This window comes from Triticum aestivum, chromosome 6B, assembly GCF_018294505.1.
Source record: "Triticum aestivum cultivar Chinese Spring chromosome 6B, IWGSC CS RefSeq v2.1, whole genome shotgun sequence".
NCBI lineage: Eukaryota > Viridiplantae > Streptophyta > Magnoliopsida > Poales > Poaceae > Triticum > Triticum aestivum.
The window spans coordinates 421,649,077-421,669,438 of record NC_057810.1 but is presented as its reverse complement, the minus strand read 5'-3'; positions in this window follow the sequence as shown (position 1 = coordinate 421,669,438).

The following is a 20,362-nucleotide window of genomic DNA, read 5'->3' as shown; positions in this document are numbered from 1 at the left end:
TCCACTAGTGAAGATAACCAATTCTTTCTGGTTCCTTTTCTTCAGCTTAAGTTGTGATATACCTGATGAAAAGTTTGTAATGGCCTTGGATTGTAATTATGTTATGATAAAACGATTTTGAGTTTTCGCTAGAAAATGATATTGAGTTAATCTTTTAGCTTTTTGCCACTCATATAAACATGGAAGCGATTTTCAAACATCATGAAATGTTACCGTGGAAAAAGAAAAAGATCATAGTCACATATACAAATATCATAGACACGTCATGTCTCGTATACAAGTACTTGGGAATATGACATGAATAAGAAAGATCTTCAAAGTATTACATGGTTTTCCCAACAAAAGTATACACCATAAAGTTAGCTGTCTAGAAAAGACACTCGCAAGAATAGCATCATGTATGGTATCCATATGTTACCTTCATTGCTAAGTGCAAAGTGATGAGAAGCGCCCTCCTCTTGATCATCAGATCCATTATCAACTGTGTCGGAATGCGGATCACTTAGTTTACTCTCACAATTGTAGTTGTGAAGCCACGTGCATGCAGTAATTATCTTTGTTTGCCTGTTAACTTTGCAGCGTGTGACACCGAGGAGGGTTCGCCGTTTCATCAATATAACACCAAAAGCTCGTTTGATGACATTTTTGTAGTGATGAATGTTGATTGAAGATCTCGTTTCCCCCTTGTCGGTGTCAAAACCGGTGGATCTCGGGTAGGGGGTCCCAAGCAGTGCGTCTTAGGATCAATGGTAACAGGAGGCAAGGGACACGATGTTTTACCCAGGTTCGGGCCCTCTCGATGGAGGTAAAACCCTACGTCCTGCTTGATTAATATTGATGATGTGTGTTACAAGAGTGGATCTACCACGAGATCAAGGAGGCTAAACCCTAGAAGCTAACCTATGGTATGATTGTTGTTGTATATGTCTATCGACTAGCCTGGCCCCGGTTTATATAATGCACCAGAGGCCTAGGATAACAAGTCCTAGCCGAATACGCCGGTGGGGGAGGAGTCCTTGTCTTGATCGCCAAGTCTTGTTGATTCTTCCTTGTATGCGGCAGCTGTCCGGACTGGCCCATGAGTATACGGCCATGGGGGTCCTCGGCCCAATCCAACTGATCGGGAGACGACGCGTTGAGTACCCCCTAGTTCAGGACACCGTCAGTAGCCCCCTGAACCGGTCTTCAAGTTAGGGACGCTCCTCGATTCTTCCGAACTGTTCTTCATCTTCGGTTGCCGATCTTGAAAACTGGTTCAACAAATCTTCTCATCTTCTATCTTGAGGATCGCCGAAATGCATTCGACGAGTTTACGCGTTGGGTATCTGAGGAGCCCCTTTAAGTTTACGGCCTTTATCAATGCCTTGTTATTTTTATGCCATGCCTCGGGTTTGAAGTTGTTCCCGGGTGGCAACGTCCTCTTGCGTCCGAGCTCCAACGCCGGACTGCATTCGAGGTATCTTTTGCAGCCGAGCACCAATGCCGGACTGCTTCCCAGCTCTAACGCCGGACTATGTATCCGAGCTCCAACGCCGGACTGTATCCGAGCTCCAACGCCGGACTATGTATCCGAGCTCCAACGCCGAACTTTATCTGAGGTGTCATAAATCACCTTGGTTCAAAGAAGTTTGAAGGAGTTTAACCGAGCTTAATGCCGAAAATGCCCTCTAAGGAGCCAGCCACTTGCATCCGAGCTATATGTCGAACTCCTTCCGAGGTGGTTAAGCACCTCGATCATGGGCTGATTTTTGGTCAATGTTTTTTATTGATGCAATTTATTCTCTGACGAGATATATAGCCAGTAGCCCTCAAGGTATGTATCGGTCTAAAACCCGAGATGCACCTGAAGGATGACATAAGACCGCTGATCCCCGTAGCCGCTGAGACTCAAATTGACTTGCAAAATCGGTCTGAGGATCAAGTCCTAGCTCGGCAGAATACTTCGGGACACAAAAAGCGGCGTGCTCAGTCCTCGAGACTCAGGTTGGGTGCGGCCGACCAACCTGAGGATCAAAATATCCTCGGAAACTGTATTGCACTTAAGATTTTCTGCATAGAACAAGCAATGCAGTAGCCCCCGAGACACTGGTCGGGTGGCAACACCAGATCAGGGGATCAATGTGCCCCTTTAATATTTGTAAATAATAAGCCCGAAGCCCAGTAGCCCCCGAGCCTTAATGCGGGCACGGGTGGCCGAATTAAGGATCAATATCCATAGTAAAATCACAAATTATGTGTAATGACTCAATGTATCCAAGTACTTTATGTCATTAATGCTCGGATCCGCATTGTACAAAACTTTGTTGACCGACCATGGGCTTCAACCTCCTCGGCCGGTAGCGGAGGAGTGTTTGTCCTACTTTATAAAGCCTTTATGAGGGAAAAGATTTACGACAAACAAGGCAATCTGGTCATACGGCTTTCTAAACAAAGGTACGCAGAGAGATATGTTATATTGATGTTTAACAGAAGAAATGTCTTCCAAAGAAAATAGTCCCGCTATCGGTTCCTTTCTTTGGGTTGTCATGCTAAGCATGATCATGAAACCTCAGCTCCAATGTAAGAGCAAAAGATCGAGGATTTAGTTTGGGAGGCCAGTTAATAGCCCCCGGTAGTGTTCGGCGACAGTCGAGGTCAAGCCAGAAACACTTCGGCCAATGTTATGAATGGCCCGTCATTTAATATAGTCATCGGATCGCTGACCAGTTTACACCTATTGTGACAGTCAGTTTTCGGCTTTCTCCACTGAGGTGCTTGACCATGCGAGCTGGAAGCACAATCGCAGTGGTTCTCCCTGTGCACACCTAGCCGAACAAAGCGGAACGTAGGAGGCAAGCGCGGGAGCCGGGCAACCCAACTATTGACCGAAGACACAATTCGAAGCTGATGCATATATAGCAATATCCGAGAATGTTTTTGCCAAATCTCTAAAGGTGTCCGGCGTTGCACTGCGAGACTTGTGCTGAAAACACACAAATAGTTAAAAGTGCCATAAGCTTGGAAAACCAAAAAACGTCAGTAAAAACATGACGTCCGAACAAGATCAAGTGTTCGGTGCCAATTCAAAAATTGGACTTTAGAAAAAAAAGTGCTTCTGCCGTGCTTTAACTTTGCAATGACTAAGAAGAAAAACACTTAGTATGAAACAACTCAAATAAACATAAGAGCCCCCAAGCGACTTGGGTAAAAGTTGACTATAAAATGTAAGGTGACATGTAGAATGCCTTCTAGCCAGATTGTAGATCGTTTGTCGTAGCGGACCTTTTCGCTTCAACCTCTGGACCCAATAGTCCGGAGTGTGTCCGAATACCCTCGCGGTTATAAAAACTGGGGCATGCGTGGAGACCAGGCGTAGGGGTCATTAGTGCTTTATCAGACAAGTGCCCAACTAGTTATGTTATATTACATGGTTAGTAAGAAACATCTTTCAGGGAGAATAGTTCCATTAGGGGTTCCTTTCCCTGGGAGGCATGCCCTAAAGTGCATGTCCGGACTGCGAAAAGAGCAGAAAAACATCTGGGGGCAGGTAAATAAATAGGTAAGAAATCATCTTTTAGTTCACCGACCGAGTATTCCCTTAAGAACGCTAGCTTTCGGCTTCACCCAGTCTGAGGTACACATCCGGCTGACCCGGCAGTAACAATCGCAGAGGTGCTCCCTTTACCACCTAGCCGAACAATCGGTAGGGGTAAGCACAGGAGCCAGGCAACCCAGCTTGGCCAAAACTTAAGTCATATCGATGCATATAATGGTGAATAAAAGGTACATGCGGAAGTGTGACACATGTCTTGGGCATAAAGCCCGAATTAATAAGCTTCTGTTAAAGAAGCCCCCAGGTATAATGAGCGCGGGTAGCGCGTCAAGTGTGTGCGAACAAAGTTTCGACAAGGAAATGTTTACAAGCAACTTTTTTCCAAAAAAGTATAATGCTTGGTCGAACCGAACACAAGTTAGAGATTTAAAACTTTGAGCATGAAGGAAATTTAGCTGGTTAATGTGTTTGGTATTGACGATGCGGTCCGAGCTTGATGCGGGACAAGGTTCTATCCCCCAAGCCGGTCCCGAGGTGGCGGAGCAAAGAGCTCGGCACTGTGAAGTGGTGACATAGCACGGTCAATGTAGGACGGCAGAGTGATGCCGAAGTCCCTGGCATGGGGTAATGAAGTGTTGACGAAGCCCCCCGTCCAGTCGAGGTGACGTCAAAGGATATAGTCTGGCTGGATCATTTTCCTATGCACAAAAAATAGTGCAAACCAGAGATAATAGTAAAAAAAATTGTTGCATAATAAATAATTTATGCAAAGTGAGTAATAAAAGAAATATGGCCTGGCGCCAAAGTCGATGTCGATGCAGGTCGTCGGCGTAATGCAATAAAAGGCGTGGCAAAGCCTGGATTCACAGGTCGGTCCGAGTTCCGGATGCGGCATTCGCCGGACTATGTACGGAAACTGACCGAACCATCATGCGACCGTCGATAATGCGGCCACTATTTGATAGACCTGTGTACATATGATGGACTAACTAGAGTAATAATTCCTTGGGAAAAATTAACCCAAACAAGCAAAAAGAAATACTAGGATTAATAGCACCTGGTTTATTTGTTGTAGCAATCCGAAGGAAGGTGATTCCCAAAATTGGGACTCGATCCGCGCACCCATTGCCTGGTCGGCTAGTGACGCCGAAGTGTCCGGAGTAGGTTGGCGTGATGGACGCCAGCTTGAAGAAGCAATAGTGCGGCCCTGCCGATGCAGGTCGTGACGTGGTCGATGCCGGCTTGATGAAGCGACCGTGCGGCGATGCCAGTATGCCCGCTCCGTGTAATCCGTGGGGCGGCGATGTTGGTGATGATTTATCCTTCGTGATGCCGGACTCTTGTTCGGCTTCCAAGATGATGATCCGAAGAAGTTGAGCTTGGCTCAACAAAGTGTGACGACGTGTCTAGCGCAGGTCGGCAGCCGTGGAGCAATATTGCCGGACTGGTTTGACACCAGCATGATGTTGAAGATCATGTTCAAAAGATCTTAAAGTTAGTGGGATGTGTTCGGAAACAAAACACAATACCCCATACAAACTTCCTTCAAAAAGGATGTCCGAAATCCCGTTCATAAAAAAGACGAACTCGGGTCGGATTCGTTTTCGCGCAGAAAACAGATCCAAAAAGTGATGCACTAATCGGAAGTTTCCCGGAGTTTGGATGGTCGGATCGAGCTGAATTTTTGGCAGGTGGTAGATAAGGGAATTTCACAGCAAATGAATGGTTGGATCCTCCAAAGGACATCCGAGCTAGACGCTGCATACCACACCCTAAACTCATCCGGATTCTCGTCCAGATTCAACAGGGCTCCGGTATATCGGAGATTGCCGGAGATTCCTTCATCGGAACTCGACGAAATTTTTGCAGGGCTGTTGTAGACTTAATTCCGCATAATTCCACCAAAGTAATCGTTTAGACGACACTCGACGAGGCGGTGGCGGCGGATACAAGTTTGTTGTCCAGAAAAACAGCACGGTCGCCTGAGGGCAATGTTAACGTTGAGCCCCCAAGCTCCATGGATAACTCCTCCATGATCTTGATAGAGATCGAAGTTGGTGTTGATGAAGGCCTTCATCCAAACATGACGATAGGAGGTAGGGCGCATTCCTCGGTCGAGCCGAGGTGACCAGTCGACCTGGTGACGAAGAAGCCGACGTCGCAGTTGACCTGCAGTCGAGCCATTGATCCTTTCGCTGATCACACAACGGAACTCTCAATGAAAGCACCAATGTCGGTGTCAAAACCGGCGGATCTCGGGTAGGGGGTCCCAAGCAGTGCGTCTTAGGATCAATGGTAACAGGGCAAGGGACACGATGTTTTACCCCAATTCGGGCCCTCTCGATGGAGGTAAAACCCTACGTCCTGCTTGATTAATATTGATGATGTGTATTACAAGAGTGGATCTACCACGAGATCAAGGAGGCTAAACCCTAGAAGCTAGCCTATGGTATGATTGTTGTTGTATATGTCTATCGACTAGCCTGGCCCCGGTTTATATAATGCACCAGAGGCCTAGGATAACAAGTCCTAGCCGAATACGCTGGTGGGGGAGGAGTCCTTGTCTTGATCGCCAAGTCTTGTTGATTCTTCCTTGTATGTGGCAGCTGTCCGGACTGGCCCATGAGTATACGGCCATGGGGGTCCTCGGCCCAATCCAACTGATCGGGAGACGACGCGTTGAGTACCCCCTAGTCCAGGACACCGTCACCCCTCGTGACGGTACTTATTGAAAATCAGGTAACTAGTACATACTAGTGATGCCATTGCATGGTGCTAGATATCCAACTCTCCTTATAATAACTCAAAAAATGAGTTCTTTTTCCAACACACCGGTGCATCACGATCAGTTGTACAGGTAGACTGTAAAGCCTCTTTGAGTCAAAGGATTTTCAAATGCATTTTGAAGGTTTGGAACCCTTATGAAAATTTTCCATCGTGTGTCGTTGAATTCATATGATCGAACTTGTTGTTCTGTTAACGTAGTTATTATTTTTATCTAAAAAACAGATTATCAATCGGCCGGGGTGACTATTTAAACGGGGCTGCAACCGTAGCCGCCCGCCGGGGGCGTGTGACCAATGGGCGCATTGCAGCTTGGTTAACTGCGTGGGTATTAATCACCTCATCATTTGCTTGCTCTTCGGCTGGTTGTAATGGAGAGTATCATGTACTAGTATCATGCATATGATACTAGTGTATGATACTACATCCGTAATGCCTAGTGTTATATGTTGGAATCACAAATGACTACATTTATTATCATGCATGACACAAAGGGGGTGTTTGGTTCAGGGACTTTTTAGTCCCAGAGACTAGAAAAAGTCCCTAAAAAGTCCTTAGAAACCAAACGGGAGGGACTTTTTCTACATGGACTAGAAAAAGACTCTACTTGAGAGTCTTTTTTATTAGTCTCTGAGACTAGAAAAAGTCCTAGGACTTCTGAACCAAACACCCCCAAGTAGCACATCATTTAATATGATACGGTATCATGATATGATACTCGACCATCTCTTTCTTCATTTAATTCTATGCCACCTCATCAACATTGCTTAGTTGGCATGCATGATACTACTTATGATACTCCCATTACGGGCAGCCTTCCAGCCACTGCATGCGTACCTGCCGCCATTAACTTTCTTTCCGAGCTCGCACCGGGCCTGAGCCTACGGCACTAGTGCCCTTGCCTGCGCGTGATCCAAGCGGGGGAATGGGATTCGCCGCTGGGAGTATGTGCTTGGCAATTTGCACAGCTAAATTAGCTGTTGTGCACAGAAGTACATTTTTTTCATTTGATTGCAATTTTGTACTCCTAAATCATGCATATGGTACTAGTGTATGAGACTACATCAGTAATGCATAATATCATCATTCACGTTCGTTAGAATTCCTCGAGGAGATTCACGCCAGGGTGGCTAGCACGTCGGCCCTCATAGTGATTGGGGGCGATTTCAATCTGTTGAGGTCTCTTGAGGATAGGAATAAGAGGGGTAACTTACATGTTTCGTTAATGGAAGCATTCAACGATTGGGTGGCGGACCTAGACCTCTTAGAGCCGGATCGGGTGGGGGCGAGATACACTTGGACCAATAACCAACTAGATCCCACGTGGTGTGTTCTGGACCGGATGTTTGTGTCCCCTGAGTGGGAACAAAAATTCCCGGCTTGTTCACTGCTTGCGGAGACGAGGCTTGGCTCTGACCATTGCCCTCTGGTATTGGGGTCCGGACAAATCATACGGCGGATCCCTAACTGTTTTTTTCTTTGAGAAGCAATGGCTCCTCCAGCCTGGTTTTGTGGCGATGGTGGCAAATAAGTGGAGGGCGGCACTGGAGCGGCCTCCGCATAGGTTCGGTCTGTTGTGCGACGCCATGGATGTATGGCAGCACTGTATTTGTAGTTTGCGTCACCATTTTGTGGGTGGGGGGCCAATATAGGGAGTGATCTCAAGGCCTGTAAAGAGGCGCTAATGTCCGAAATAAGGGACCTCGACGACCGGGCGGCCCTCGGTGGGATCTCCTCGGTAGAATGGGCTCGGAGATATTCGACGGAGGACGAGATGATTTTCGTGCTTACGTGTGATGAGTTATATTAGCAGCAACGTGGCCAATAGAGGTGGGTTTTGAAAGGGGATGCGAGCACCAAATTTTTTCATTCGGTGGCTAACGGGAGACACTGCAGATGTTCCATTAGAATCCTAAGAGAAGGGGAGGCGGTAATCTCCGAGGAAGGGGCGCTCCAAGACCATATATATGGGTTCTATCGGGAGATCCTTGGATCCGAAACAAGAGGGAGCACTTCTCTGGGACCTAACTTATGGAATAGACAAGAGAGTATCTGCGGTGGATAATGAGGCGCTTATCCGGCCATTCTCTCTTGAAGAGGTGTCCGGATGCTTGAAGGAGATGCGTAATAATACTGCTCCGGGGCCAGATGTGTTTCCCGTGACTTTCTATAAGAAGTTTTGGGGATTGATTAGGCCCCAATTTGTCGAGCTGATCAACAACTTCACAAGGGGGGGAGAACAATATCAAGCGTCTAAACTATGGGGTGTTGGCACTTCTTCCGAAAGTTAAAGGGGCTGAGAGCATCTGGCAATTTCACCCGATCACACTCATCAACGTTAGCTTCCGCCTTTGCACTAAGGGTTTTGCGTCTCAGTTGGCTTCGGTCGCACATACGGTGATTGATAAGGAGCAGCCCGCGTTCATCTGAGGGAGGGGTATTTTGGACAGTGTGGCGGCTCTCCACGAAGTGTTGCATGAAATTAGGTGGTCTAAAGAAGAAGTGTTCATCCTTAAAATTGACTTTGAAAAGGCTTACGACAGGGTACGGTGGGAATTTTTAGAGGAGGTCCTTCACAAGAAGGGCTTTCACCCTCTTTCGGTTAGTTGGATGCAACAACTGGTGAGGGGCGGTCAAACGGCGGTGAACATCAACGGTGAAATTGGCCCGTTCTTTAGGGACAAGAGGGGTGTCCGTCAAGGGGACCCGGCGTCCCCACTCCTTTTTAACTTTATTGCGGACGCTTTCGCACATATGCTGGGCCAGGCCAAGGAGGCGGGTCATATCTCAGGGTGGCCGCTAGGGTGGTGCCTGGTGGCATTACTGACCTTTAATACACGGATGATACGTTAATTTTCATTAAGAATTGCGAGAGGGAGATTGTGAATCTCAAGTTTTTGCTAATGTGCTTCGAGGTGATGTCGGGACTTAAGATTAACTTCGACAAAAGTGATGCGTTTGTGACTGGTGGGGATTTGGGGATTTGGAGTCACAATTGCGCGCGGCTCATATGATGAATTGCCAGCTCGGATCTATCTCGATAAAGTATATGGGGATGCCAATCTCGGCCCGAGCCCTTTCGATGGTGGATTTCGACCCTATGGTTGACAAGGCGGCAAAGGGGGTAGAACCGTGGCAGGAGCGGCTCCTAGCATCAGGTGGGAGACTAGTGCTCATTAATGATTGTCTTACCAATATCTCCATGTTCATTATGGGCTTCTACCTGCTTAGAGATGGGGTCCACGATAAGCTGGACAAAGTACGATCTAGGTTTTTTTGGGCAAAGGAGAACGGGAAGCAATGATACCATATGGTGAAATGGGAGAACATATGTGCGCCAAAGGAGAATGGGGGTCTCGGAGTTATCAACTCCAAAGTCATGAATTGTTGTCTTATGACCAAATGGGCTTGGAAGATTTTAACCAATCAAGGGGGTTTATGGTTATCGATTTTTAGAGAGAAATACCTTTCGGGCCGAGGGGTGGAATTTAAGCCTATGTCCCCCTGTCTCAATTTGCGCAAGACGTGATGAAGGTGCGCCATCTCCTCCATCTAGGGTCTAAGTTCAGTATTCGAAATGGGAGATCAAGGTCCTTTTGGTTTGTTACCTGGTGCGGGGATAGGCCACTCGGGGAGTCCTTCCCACTTCTTTTCCAAATAGCTGAGAGGCAAACGGCACAAGTTGTTGATCTATGGGCAAATGGCCGATGGGAGCCGAGGTTTCGGAGGTCTCTTGAGCCGGCGAGACGAAGGAGTTGGCCAGAATTAGTGCCCAAATCCAAAACTATCAAATTCTGAGGGGCGTGATGAGGTGAAATGGAAACTTGAGGCTTTGGGGTGTTTCTCAACGGGTTCCCTTTATAAAGAAATCTTCAAAACTAACAATATTTGTGATTTAAATGGGATTTGGAAGGTGCGTATGCCGACTAAGATTAAAATGTTCCTTTGGCAAGTGGTCAGGAACCACATTACTAGTGGTGACCAAGTGCAAAAATGACACGACTCGGGTGATGGCCTATGCATCTAGTGCGGTCATCTCGAAAATACAGATCATATTTTATTTCGATGTATCATGGCTCGCTTGTTTGGAGTTCGATTAGAGCGGTGGTTGGGTGTTTCTGGAACCCGAGCGGATTCAGTGACTTATATAGATTGATCCGAGACACTCCGAGGAGGGCTCAAAGGTTTGCTCGGCTGGTCTTTGGGGCCGCATCTTGGGCCTTGTGGACCACGAGGAACAAAGCCCTCATCGAGCGAAAATTTATCTCTTTTGTACAAATTGGTATCCTTTCTGCAGCTGTGGAAGCTCCTGGCGAAGCCAAAGGACAGAGGAAGCATGGAGTTGCTCGCGTCAAGGGTGCGGGCAAGGCGCATTGAGCTTCAGCGTCTTGCGAGATAGGGGTCTTCATCGGTTGGGCGCCGCCCCGATCTTGTCTTCGTCCGTGTGTGGGTTGTGTCGTCTGCGTAGCATGCTATGCCCGGCGTTGTGTCGTCGTTAGTGGCCTGTTGGCTTGTATCCATACTTCGGCCTATGTGCCATCCTTTATTTGTGTGCTGTACTTCGTACTTTGTTAGGGCCTCATTATTAAGGCCGAGCAGATGCCTCCGCTCTAAAAAGTATCATGGATGACTCCATTTATTGCCATGCATGACACATAGTAGCACAACATTTAATATGATACAGTATCATGATATGATACTCAACACTCTCTTTCTTTATTTACCTCAACAAATTTGCTTAGTTGGCATGCATGATACTACCTATGATACTTCCATTACGACCATTCTTACCATGTTGACTGCTTACAGAAGTACATTAATTGTTACCATGCTACAATTTACTAGTACAAGCGTTTTAGGAGTAGTGATTTACCTGCAACTGACAGTAACTATAAGATTAGGAAACTTGATAAGTGTGCCATGATCACTCGACAACATGAATGTTTTTTAATGAAAAGTTTAGTGACGCGAGAATGTCAACTTTAATTGTCATGACAACTTTCATGGTTCAATTTATTTCTGACAGAAACTTGCCATGTGTCACTGTAATTTGCCATCCTTGAGTGACTGGAATTGGCATCGAAAACGTCAAGGCTGGAGTGTCACGCACCTGACGTGTGACACTTAATATTTAAAAAGAATTGTTTAGATGGTGATCCAATCTTATAAGCGTTTCAGGAGTATACTTTTTCATTTGAAAATAATAGCACCATAGCTATGCAATGGTTGGTGCACACATCCAACACTATGGTAATATGGCTTCAACAGTCTGGACAATGGCTTAATCCCATCTTCTCAGATAGCATCTGATGGAAAAGTAAGCACGCACTTGCGCCGCTCCGGAGGAAGGGGGGAAACCTAGTTGCCGCCCCTGTCGCCTCTACCTCTCCCCGTTGCCACCGGAGGATGACGGCAAGCTCGTCTCCTTTCTCCACAAGGAGGCCTCCGGTGAGGGTGGGATGCTGACCCTAGAAAATGTGTGTGATGGTAGAGCCTAGCATGTTGGCCTAAAATCTCACCATTATGCCTTGTAGTAAAAATAATGTTATCGACTTCCCAACCATAAATCCGTGGAAGATTAGAAGTAAGTAAATGTGGTCATACCAAGCTCTAGGAGATTACTTTAGACCATATAAAGCCATATGAATTTTATAAACATGCTCAGGGTGATCGGGGTGCTCGAAACCTGGTGGTAGTCATACATATACATCTTCTTAAATTGATCCATTAAGAAAGGCACTCTTAACATCTATTTCATGCAAAATGAAATTGTGATGGTTGGCATAAGCAAGAAATAAGAAAACGGCCTCAAGATGGGCAATGGGGGCATATATCACCAAAATCAGAATTTTATATTCGGGTGAAACATTGAGCCACTAACCCTGCCTTATTTCCAATGGCATTTTGGTGCCTATCGCTCGGTCACACTTTGTCTGAATGACACGTCCTTGCGGGAGGAGTTGTTGAGTACATCATGCATGGACATCACCCGATCCGAAACAATAGGAGCATCTTCTACCTTCATGGGTTCAAGGAAAGACACAAAAGAGTGTTTCTTGCAAAAATTAGCTAATTTAGAGCGAGTAAGATTGCCTTGTGACGGACTTCCAATGGAATTGACTCGAAGGCCTTGAATATTTTGTAGTATTCTATTGGGAAAATGATTTTCTTGAACAACTTTTTGTCTTGAAGCTTGAGCTTCTTCCTCGTCATCCCTTTGATCTTGGCTTGATGGTGGAACTTGATCTTGAGGTTCAGTTCCATGTTGACCTTATGTTGATGTATATGGAACATCTTGGCCTGGACTTGACTTCTCTCTAGGGTTTGGCACATAATTTTTTGTTGGGGAAATATCTCCAATGACCATATTCTTGATTGCTTGGGAGAGGTCAAAGCCACCTACAATAGTTGGATCAACCTGTTCCACTTGAGAATCATCAGATTCACTTCACCTCACATCACTAGACTTCTCAATACATACAGTGGATTTGTTGAGGACTCTATATGAGTGTGAATTTGCACCATGGTCAACAAGAATACCCTCAATGGTCTTCCATTCAAATTTGTATCTAGGTATCGTATTTAGAACGAAACACTTACAACCAAAAACACAGAAGTAGGAGATATTCGTCTTCTTCTTTGTGAGCATCTCATAAGGTGTTTTTTCTAGAAGCTTGCAAAGAGATATGCGGTTGATAGCATGACACATGGTGTTGATGATGTAAGTGCATCTAGTGCCACCCCTAGTTGGTTTTGGAGTATTGACGACAAAGTTGGTTGAGGGACTAATGCGTTTGTGAGAATTGCAGGATAACGCAGGTAGTGTCCCTCATTGATTCGGTTTACCTACCGGAGATGACCCCTAAAAATGTATGAAGACATTCAAGACAATGGTGGTATGAGAAGATATTCATATTGAAGACTATGACATGAGAAGACATTGCGTGAAGACTTTGGAGCGCGAAGACTGTGTGTTTTCGTTGTTTCCTTTTCTTCTTTGTTGAGTCATAGGAACCACCGTATTGTTAAGTGGGGTCCAAGTGAACTAAGTCAGAGTGACTGAAGTGATGCTCAACCCAAATCCTATGTTTTCGAGCGAAGACAATGAGAGCAAATCTTATCCAGAGCTGGATGAGTCAGCTTTGCTTGTAGCCCAAGTAAAGTTGCCGCGTGTGTTTGAAATCTGACCGTTGGAACACGTGTCAGTTCCTCAGTGACCCAGGGTCATTTTGGACAAATCAGGTCGGGTTGCCTAGTGGCTATAAATAGCCCACCCCCTACACCATAAATTGGTGGCTGCTCAGAGTTTCTGCACAGCTTTTGTCGTTTGAGAGCAACCCACCTCGAAGCATTTGAGAGAGAGAAATCCTTGCGAGGACAAAGCCCAAACACCTAGAGCCAAAGAGTGTTAGGCATCACTGAAGTCTTTCTGTCTGTGTGACCTGAAGACTTATTACACTTGAGGACTGTGAATCCTCCATCCGGTTAGGCGTCGCGTTCTGAGCATCCAAGAGTCATTGTGGATTGCCGGTGAACGAAGTCTGTGAAGGTTTGGAAGTCTCCCTTGAAGACTTACAGAGTGATTGGGCGAGGACTGGGTGTCCTTAGCTCAAGGGGAATAAGGTGAAGACACGGTCTTCTGAGTTAAATCTCAGCCTCCCTAACCAGACGTACAGTTGTCACAGCAACTGGAACTGGTCCAACAAATCCTGTGTCTTCAACAAGCAACTAGTTCTATCCCTTCCCAACCTTACTTTAGTTTGTCTTCATGAAGTCATTGCCTATCTGTTTATCTGTTTGACTTCATTGCTTGACTACTATTGTTGATTGGCTTCATACCATCTTCTATCTTGATCCTTACTACCTAACTGCTATTAGTCCTGTACTTTCATATCATTACATACTTGGCTATGGCTCGTTTAGGCTAGTTTATCTTCCGCTGCATATCAATTAGGTTGTTTCTATTGTTTGTCTTCGAAACTTCCAAGTTTTGAAGACTTTCATAAAAATCGCCTATTCACCCCCCCCCCCCTCTATTCGATACCAGCACTTTCAATTGGTATCAGAGCAAGGTACTCCCTTGTTCTGTGTGATTCGGTTTAACCACCTGGAGTTTCAGCTATGTCGACTGCAGGGATAATCAAGGTCTCCGCTGCTTGCCCCGTGTTTGATGGAACTGAATGTCCCTAATGGAAGAATAAGATGCGCATGCATCTTGAAGCCATTGATGTCGACCTCTGGTATGTCATCAAGAATGGCGTTCCCAAAACTGGTGAAGGTGTCACCCCCACTGATGTCAAGAAGTTCATTCAACTGGACTCTACTGCAAGGAACATCATCTGTGGTCATCTGACCAAAGGACAGTATGGCCGTGTGAGTGCTCTGGAAACGTTGAAGCTAGTCTGCGACTGGCTATCCAAGGTCAACGAAGGCATCTCAACCCAGAGAGATCAAAGAATCAATGTTCTTCGCAACCTCTTCAACCGCTTCAAGAGAAACGACAATGAGAATGTCCAGCTCACGTTTGATCGCCTCACTGATATCACAAATGAACTTCAAGCTCTTGGCGCAACTGAGATCACCAAGCATGAAATCGTCAAGACACTGCTGAGATCACTTGACAGCTCCTTTGACACCCTTGCTCTCATGATACAAGAACGTCCTGACTTCAAGACACTCGATCCGTCTGATATACTTGAGAGGCTCAACACACATGAGTTCCAGCTATCTGAGAAAAGAGATATCTATGGTCCAAGCTATGGCCGAACTCGTGCTTTGAATGCAAAAGTTGTTTCCTCATCTGAAGAAGAATCTGACTGCAGTTCTGAAGATCCTGAAGACATTGGAAGGGAACTTGCTATGCTTGTGAAGAAGTTCCAGAAATTCACAAAGAAGAAGGGCTTCAGAAAGTCTTCACGATCTAGCTCAAGGAATGATGAAGCTTCCACACATGATCACAAGAAGAGAACCTGCCACAAGTGCAAGAAACCTGGTCACTACATATCTGAGTGTCCACAGTGGGACAATGAGAAGAAGAAGAAGAAAAGCAAGGAATATGATTCCGATGACAAGAAGAAGAAGAAATCCTCAAAGTCTTCTAAGTCTTCTTCCAAGTCTTCATCATACAAGAAGAGCTCATCTGGCAAGGCTCGTGCTTTTGTTGGCAAGGAAATGGATTCAGAGGAGGAGTCTGCTTCAGAGGAAGCGGAAGTGGAATCTGGAGATGAGTCTGACCCTGGCGTTGCAAGTCTGGTTCTAGCCACAACCTATGTTGCCAAGTCCATCTTCAACACTGAAGACAATGACTTCCACACCAACACTGAAGCTAATGACGAAGACGATCCTACTCCCACCTACTGCTTCATGGCACACGGTGCCAAGGTAAAATCACGCGATGCTTACTTTCAAACTTCGAGTGAAGATGACTCTGATTGTGAATCCAAACCCAGCTACAAAACACTTGCTAAAATTGCAACTGAACAACAAAAGGATATGGAACATACTCAAAAACTGTTAGACAAAAGCGATGACCTGTTGGACGCTGAAATGACACGTTCACAGTCCTTAGTTGATGACATAAAAAATCTTCATGCTAAGTACCAAGAACTTGAAGGTTGTCATGAATCACTCTCAACTACTTATGAAAGGCTCTCCTATGATTATCTTCAAAGGAAACAAGAGCTTGAGAAATTGAGAGCAGCTCATGAAGATCTTCAAAAAGTGAATGAATCACTTCGCGCCCAACAGATCAGTTCCGCTCAGGAGGGATTTGAACCACCATGTCTAAAATGCATTGAGCGTGATAATGCTACATCTGTTGCTGAATGTTCCACTGCTGCTACTGTTTCATTGTCTTCACCTACTGATGTGGTCACTAACCCCTCTACGGAGGATACCACCGCTGTTGCTGATGAAAATGCTATGTTGAAGACATTGCTTGAAACAGGGATGTACAAAAGTTTGAAGGGACATCAGACTCTCTGCGATGTCCTCAAAAAGCAGATTCTGAACCGAAACCCTAGGAAGGAGGGTGTTGGGTTCGAAAGGAAAATGAATGTTGATGGCTCGTAATGGAAGCCTGAGCAGTACCCCAAAACCACATGGGTTGCTGCAAAGGAACCTTCAGTAGATCCATCTACCTTATCTGGCTTTACCTGTGCTAATCCTATTATCATTGATGAATCCTTTGATGCAAACTATAAGTTGTTCAAAAATCAGAATGGTGAAGTGTTTGCCAGGTACATTGGTACTAACTGCAGGAATGGACCACCTTTGAAGAAGATTTGGGTACCTAAGCGGTACATTGAGAATCTTCCTGTGAATGTCGTCATGACACCACCTAGGAAGAAGACAAACCCCAGACCTATAGCTTCATGTGGCCCAAAGGCTTCATACAGATACAGGACTCACATGAATCACCCTAACGCCAATGTTTTGCAGGGAAATCATACTCAGACTTATGAATATGAGCGTGTATCTTCGAACCGCTATGTTCATAGGACTAAGAACTTTTCTGCTTATTCATATGAGTATCATTCATCTCCTGCAAGGCTATTTGCTAGGGCTCCAAAGCCAAAATTCTCAGATGCTGCACTTAGACTCATTGCTTCTAAGCCCCCACTGAAGATGTGGGTGGCAAAGAAGAACTAACTCTCTTTTGCAGAAAACTGTCTCCAGCCAGCAATCAATGGCGTCCGATACTATTGCTAGGGACCTAAAACTCACTGTGGACGCACGTTAAAATATCACTCTATATGCTTCACATCTGAATTTCTTATCAGTCATACTATGTCCTAACCTTGTTATAAGCTGTGATTGTCCCTATATGTATCAAATGCATATGCTTCACAACACTTGTGTGAAGCCTATCCTCCTAACTGCACTGTAGGGTACATCACCAAATGCTTCAGAATGGATTATGGACAGTGGATGCACAAATCATATGACTGGTGATCGAAGTCTTCTCATGGACTCAACCTTACGTCCATCCGACAAGAGTCACATCACATTTGCTGACACTGGTAAAAGCAAAGTATTGGGTCTAGGTAGATTTGCAATCTCAAAGGATCAACACATGGATAAAAGTGATGCTTGTTGAATCCCTTGGTTTCAACTTAATGTCTGTCTCAATTCTTTGTGACTTGAACATGATTGTGATACTTGGCAAATATCGTTGCCTTGTACTAATGGAATCTGACAAATCTCTAGTCTTTGAAGAGTATCGAAAAGATGATCTATACATGATAGATTTCTCAGCAGGTCCACAGCTTGCTGTATGTCTTCTCACAAAAGCTTCAGAGTGCTGGCTCTGGCATCGTAGGCTGGGACATGCTGGCATGAGGAACTTGCACTCACTCGTCAAGAAGAAGCATGTCATAGGCATCGAAGATGTCAAGTTCAAGAAGGATCATCTGTGTGGTGCCTGTGAAGCTGGAAAGATGACAAGGGCAAAGCACCCCTCGAAGACAATCATGACAACATCTCAACCCTTCGAGCTGTTACACATGGATTTGTTCGGACCTACTCACTACTCCACCCTCACAACAATTGCCTGTCTCTATGGTTTCGTCATTGTCGATGACTACTCAAGATACACATGGATTCATATAATTCTTTACAAGACTGAAGTGCAAGATGTCTTCAGGCGCTTTGCAAACCGAGCAATGAACAATTATGGTGTGAAGATCAAGCACATCATAAGTGACAATGGCACTGAATTCAAGAACACTGGACTTGATCTGTATCTGGATACAATGGGAATCACTCATGAGTTCTCTGCTCCATACACACCTCAGCAAAATGGCATCATTGAGCGCAAAAATAGAACCCTCATTGAGATGGCTGGAACAATGCTAGATGAGTACAAGACACCAAGAAAGTTCTGGCCTGAAGCTATTGATACAACATGTCACATCGTCAATCGTGTGTACATTCATAAGCTTCTGAACAAAACATCATATGAGCTACTTACTGGCAAGAAGCCAAATGTCAGTTACTTCAGAGTATTTGGAGCAAGATGCTGGATCAAGGATGAAAGTGCGTTATATCGACTAGAGGGGGGGTGAATAGGCGATTTTTATGAATTCTTCACTGAGGAATTTGCCGGTGAGGAAATTCCTTAGCGAAGAACTACTAGCAGCGAAATAAGTACTCAGAAGTAAGCATAACGGAATACAAGCATGGTTATCATGATGAGATGAAGACAAGCACCGAGTACAGAGAGCGTAATCACAGGATACACAAGATGAAGACAAACAGACTGAAGAAATTGAACTGAGGAAATTGAGAAAGTCTTCAGTCAAAGACTTCAAACACAGATATGAACAAACATTCAACATAGTAATGAGGAAATGGAAGGGTTGAGGAAATAGAACCAGTTAGGTTGATGAAGACAATGATTTGGTAAACCAGTTCCAACTGCTGTCTCAGTTGTACGTCTGGTTGGAGCGGCTGAGTATTTAAACTCGAGGACACGCAGTCCCGGACACCCAGTCACTGGGCACGCAGCTCAGGACACCCAGTCCTCACCGTATTCTCCTTGAACTAAGGCCACGCAGGCCTCGTCCAATCACTCGTGGTAAGTCTTCAGGTGACTTCCAAACCTTCACAGACTTGGTCACTCGGCGATCCACAATTCCTCTTGGATGCTCTAGACCTTGACGCCTAACCGTCTGGAAGAAGCACAGTCTTCAAAGGTAACAAGCGTCGGATCCATGCAGGATCAATTTCTTAGTGATGCTCAATCACTTTGGGTTTGTGGGGGTTTGGTTTTGGGTTTTCCTCACTTGATGATTTTCGCTCAAAGTCCTCGGAGGATGGGTTGCTCTCAAATGACAAGTGTCAAGTTCTCTTGGAGCAGCCAACCAGCTAGTGGTTGTAGGGGGCGGCTATTTATAGCCTAGGGAGCAGCCCGACATGATAAGACATAAATGCCCTTCAATGATATAACCGTTAGGTGGATAGGATATTTTGGGACAGCTGGCGCGCGGCACAACAACGGTCGGAAATTTGACTCTCGAATTCCTCGGGGCTATCATGTTCCTCACTGTGTAGGCAATTCGCACTGGCGAATTCCTAACTCCTCAGTCAGAGCAAAGTCCTCAGTGACCAGAAGAACTGCGTCCCTGTCACTGAAGAAATTGACTGAACTGTATGAGATTTCCAATGGCTTCACTCGAAGGGATTGGTAGGTGTAGGATTTTGAGTTGAGCATCACATGGAAATTTTTCCTTAGTATTTCCTCGACCCCCTTTAACAGTACGGTGTTTCCTATGACTCAAGAAAGAGAAAATGAAACTACGAAAACAAAAGTCTTCACGCTTCATGTTCCTCAAATGAATACCAAGTCTTCAAGGTCACACCAATTTCTTCACTTTCAAAGTCTTCAGAATATCAAAGTCTTCAGTTGAAGAACTTCATTTTTAGGGGTCGACTTTCTCTGTAAATATCAAACTCCTCATAGACTTATAGACCTGTGTACACTTGCAAACGCATTAGTCCCTTAACCTATAAGTCCTCAATACACCAAAATCACTAAGGGGCACTAGATGCACTTACAATCTCCCCCTTTTTTGTGATTGATGACAACATAGGTTAAGTTTTCAACGGGGATAAATATATGAAGTGTAAAAACTGATATTGAGGAATTTGATTGCAAGATATAGAAGAACTCCCCCTGAAGGTGTGCATAGTGAGGAATTTGCTGTTGAGGCAATGCACATTTGAAGAGTTGAATCATGGAGATCTCCCCCTATATCTTGTAATTCATACACGCATTTGATATATAATATGAAGAATTTGAAATGCATGATGAAATATGGTGCCTGATGAAATTCAGCATGCGTGCAATAATATTAACAAGGAATAAGCATGCAGAATAACACATCAAAAGTATCAGATCATAGTGCATCAAAAATCAGAGCGCCATCCAAAAGTATCAGAGCACCATCGGGTTTAAGATTACAACTCGATCCAATAAAAGTTTCGGAAGAACGAGAGTTGTAACTTAGAAAAAAAACGCCCTTAATATAGACCCGCTTGAAGACT